The 4,726-nt window shown below is 45.2% G+C and overlaps 1 long non-coding RNA gene across 1 annotated transcript; it reads right to left on the bottom strand.

Moving 5' to 3' along the window:
• Window positions 1,250-2,164, bottom strand: LOC109714330. Its single transcript, XR_002217309.1, has 2 exons — window positions 1,602-2,164; window positions 1,250-1,441 (listed from the first exon to the last, which is right to left on the bottom strand). It is a non-coding gene; the product is annotated as an uncharacterized LOC109714330 (long non-coding RNA).

Below are 4,726 nucleotides of genomic sequence, written 5' to 3'. Positions count from 1 at the left end.
CTGTTTTGTAGAGCCATCGTCTTCGACTGCTGCTGTCGCTGATATTGATCGTGGCAAGGACGTCGCGAGTTAGAGCCCTTCTAGTCGAGTTGCTGAGCTAGTGGAGGACCGCTGCAGGTAGTGTAGTGTTGGTTTATACCTACAGATGTTGTACTCTCGCCAGTGCGAGTGCTTTTGTATCTTGGATCTTATGTATGTATAGAACCACATTTTATATATGCATGTTTTATTCTTCTCTCCTAACTGCTCTATACTACTGTCTGTAGTATTGTATGATTACAGGTAATTTTACTTTCGCTTCGTATACAAAGAAAATACCTATATATACGGCAGGTCTGTTAGCGAGCCCGAAAAAACGAGTAATCCGGGGCGTGATAATAAGTTCTAAATTTAGTAAAATTATATTTAATTTCTCCAATATTTTTGTACTTTTGAGAACTATTTGGTGCTTAATTTTATTAAAGTTAGAAATTTCTTACAAAATTAAATATATGTTTATAAATTTTACAAAAACAGCATAAAATCAATCAATTAAAAAACTATGAATTAAGTAATTACCTTTTTTATTTTATCGTAATATTTTTTATTCTTGACATTGCATACATTGATTAACAAAAATAACCTAAATAGAGTTAGAAAAATAAGAAATAAAAAAATACAAAAAGAGAATATGCATCTTTTAGACAAACTGGCCTAAAAAATAAGCATATTACGAAATTATCTTTTTTGCTTCAGAAAATTTTATATTTTTGTATCAGATGTTGATACAAATGTGTTTAATATATATATTTAATACCAATGTTTTCCTTTACATAGTCTTCGCGGTTCAATGGCTTCAAAATCTTTTTTGAATTTTAGTACTATAAAAAAAAAAATAGTACAAAGATAGTAACCTTTCGATAAGTGTAAAACTTATACCCCTTAGATAGGCCAGTGTAGAGGTAGCATGCTTCCAAAATAAACTAGAACTAGTGAAGGCCCGCGCTTCGCGGCGGAAAATTTATGTAATTTCTAAAATATTTTGAACAAACTAATATATTTTTATATTTCCGTTGTTATCATTCAATTTTTTAAATTTAAGTTAAATTTTTTTAATTTTCAAATTTAATTTTAAATTTTAAACTTTAAAAAATTGAAGAGAGGAAAATTAAAAAAATTATTTAAATATAGAGAGATAAAAATAACTTTGAAGATTGAAGAGAGAAGGCATAAAAAATAATTGTAAAGTGCTCAAATCAGATCAGACATATAATGCAAATTAAGAACCAAATAATTTTATAACCTTATTCATTTCTGAAACTATATTTGTATATCGTTGATATCGAATCAGGGACCCAAACACACACACACACACAAATTAAAGAAAACATGAAGCACCAATTACCAAATAAAGCCTTGACAATTCATCGAGCCCGGGGATCGCCCGCAAGAGCGACGTGTTCTGATCAACAAACACAACAGTATCACGACACCATTTTTTTCCCTTAAAAAAGCCTCCTTTTTTCTCTTTGAAGCAATTCAACAAACAGGTCATATCATAGGCGTGGACAAATCCTCCGAATCAAAAGCCAAATCAAAGAGAGCCGAGTACTGAGAATTACTTGCTTATCGAGCGGGTGCCTAAAATCATCGGCGTCGAGATCGCGGAACCCCACAGACGAAGAAAGGCTCACTAGCGAAACTCGGGCTCCGCAGCTTCTTCTCCGCGTCCTCCCGCGCACCGTTGCCAGCGCCTCCGCCCTCGCTCCCGTGCGCGCCTCGGGCACCGCTCCCAACTGCTCATGCGCCGAGCCCGAGAGAGAGCAGTGTCCACGCCACGCCGCGCCCCGCCCCGCTCTCCAGCGTGTCCCCGCGCTCCAGTGTGTCCGCGCCCCGCCGCGGGCTGCCCCACGCTCCTGCGATTTTTTTATCCCATAAATTAAGAGAAAAAAAAATTAAAGAACGAGACCAAAAAAAAAAAAATAAAATAAAATCCCTCTCCTCTCTGAGGCGCCCGCTCCGTGGACCGTGTGCAGGAACCCCCGTGAGCCCCGCCAGCTACCCTCACACACCGTCAACGATGGGACCTGCTGAATGCGGAGAGCGAAGTGTTAGGGCTCCAACCCTCGGCTCGCGTCTAGTTAAAATTTAAAAAATATTTGCAGGAAACGAGCTCAAAAAAAAAAAAAAAGATGAAGAGAGGGGGAGGAAAAAAGTTCTCCTCTTCACACGCTGGGACCTCGCAGCCGGGCCCCTCGCAGCAATGCGCGGCACTCGCTGCGCCGTAGCGGCGCGCAGGCCCCCGCCAACCACCGAGCGCAAAACCCGCGCACGCCTCGCGCAGGTCTGCTTGCCGTCACGCCCGCCGTGCGCTGCCTCTCCTGCAGCTGCCCGCGCGCCTGTGCCGCTCCCTGCGGGTACAGCCCGACGGTCAAGCCGCGGCCCTCCAGCGGTGGTGGCACTACCCGGCGCCCGAGCAGGAGTGGTTCCACGGCCTACGCGCCCCGCTGCCCGCGATATCTCCCACGTCGTCGAGCTGCGCGGCCGCACGTGCCCACTCCTCGCGTCGCCGAGCGCCGCCCACGCGACTCGCCGCCTCGCGCGGAGTGTGGAATGAGGGGAAGAAGAGAAAGAGGGGGAGAGAGAAGAGGTCGGAGGGGGAGAGAGCGGGGGAGAGGAAGAGATCCGGGGGGCGGGGGAAGTAGGCGATGAGGGCCGAGGAGCCGGAGAGCAGAGACAGAGCTGGGGGAGGGGGGGGCATGTGCCCCGATGGCCATGGGGGTGACCGGCCGACGGCGCGCTGCCGGCGGCTCAGCGAGAGAGAGATGAGAGGAGACGGAGAGAGAGAGGAGGCGGGGGGGGAGCGAGGGGTGGGGGGAGAGAAGGGGTCAGGGAGTAGGAGGGGAGGAGTAGGAGGGCCGGGTGTGCGAGGAGGCCGCTCGCCTATTGCCGACCCCGGCCGCGCGGATGAGAGGCGGGGTGGTGGGGGGCGGCGGGCCCCTCTCCCCGCGTGCATGTAAGCGAGCGCCGCGATCCCTCGCGCAGGCGGCTAGGGCAGCACCGAAACGTAGAGAGAGTGCAGAGAGCGGCATGATGAGCAGCGCGGCGCTTGCCCGTGCCCTCAGAACTGAGGGAGGAGGGGTCGGGTCGCTGGGGGGTTGGGGGGCCATGCGTGGCCAGTTTAGGATTCGCCTTTTATTATATGTATTAATACTAAAATAATTCATAAAAAAGAATATGTGTCAGTTTGGATGGCATATAAATTAGAAGGTATTAGCGATGTACGCATACTGTGCTACGGGTACGATAAGTATGTTCTTAATTATATTTATAAAATAAAGTATATATATTACTATTAAATATATGTATTAAATGCATTTATATCAACATATGATACCAATTTAACACTTATTGAAAGGTTACTATCTTTGTACTAATCTTTTTTTTAGGAAAACTTCAAAAACCCCCCCTGTGGTTTCGTAATTTCTTACTTTGCTCCCCTGTTGTTTAAAATGTATCAATTTGCCCCCCTATGGTTTCTTTTCTCTCTTTTTCTTATCAATTTCATTATTTTTTTTCCTTAAATCAGTGATAAAGTTAAAATTAAAGTGTCACACCCTGCCCTGAATCCACTACCAATTTGGCACGGTTCGTGCGCGCCGGACGGACCGCCGAACGGACAGCACCTCTTCTATCCGCCCAAGGCCAAGCAACCAGAACATGTACAATTAAGTGCCCAAGGAATGCTTAAATAACATACATGATCGATACGATGCACACAAGTGCACTATAACTAAGAGCAAGAATCACAAGTGAATGTACAAGTGTATAAAAAGAGATAGTCTAACTATTACAACCATTCAGCATTTACTTCATTGAATATATTACATTTCCATCTTCCAAAATGTAAATACATGTTTTCCTCAAAATACAAGTAGGTCTCCAATAACTATCGAAAACATCATCTAGTACACGAGGGTACTCTAATGCATAAAGGAAAAGCTACTAACTAGGCTCACTTAGGGCGCTATGCCCTTGCCGCAGTCCTCGCTCGGCTCGCCTCTGTGTGTAACTGTACCCCAAAACTGCACGGGGTGAGAACTATATGAATATAGTTCCCAGTGGGTTCGGCCGCCGTCGCCGCCGGTTTTCCCACTAGGTCTAAGCTGCCACAGATAGAAAAATAGATAGATATATAGAAAATGAACTACAACTACTCTATCATGCCATCAATGATAATAATGCATGCAACAACTACTATCATGCTAGCATCATGTCATGAGTATATAAGGTACATAGCAATGTAATCTACAGCATACACTATGTCTACTCAAGGTAATAATGCAAGTCTACTATGCATTTCAAGCTGCACTCGCACACCGAGACCGTCTGTGGGACAACCCTGTGAGATACTCCGGAGACTCGTGCCTCGGTGGAGCGACCACCGACAAGCAAAACAGACTAGTGAGTATGATCAAATCCTCACAAGAGGATACCCTATCTACAAGGGTCAATGTGCCTCTGCTGCACAATAAACAATGCATCCTAGATGCCGGGACCTCTACTATCCCAAGAACCATGTCATATTTACTACACTAGACTCGATGCCACTCGTTCAGTCGTTGTAGTAATATCTTCTAACTAGTCGACATGCCACTCGTTCAAGTTTAGTGTTTCTACTATACTAGTCAATGCCACTCTACTAGGCTATGTCCAAGTTCATCACTTTTGCCACTATAGGATTCCT

This window comes from Ananas comosus, linkage group 8, assembly GCF_001540865.1.
Source record: "Ananas comosus cultivar F153 linkage group 8, ASM154086v1, whole genome shotgun sequence".
Classification (NCBI taxonomy): Eukaryota; Viridiplantae; Streptophyta; class Magnoliopsida; order Poales; family Bromeliaceae; genus Ananas; species Ananas comosus.
This window is presented reverse-complemented; position numbering and strand designations above follow the sequence as displayed.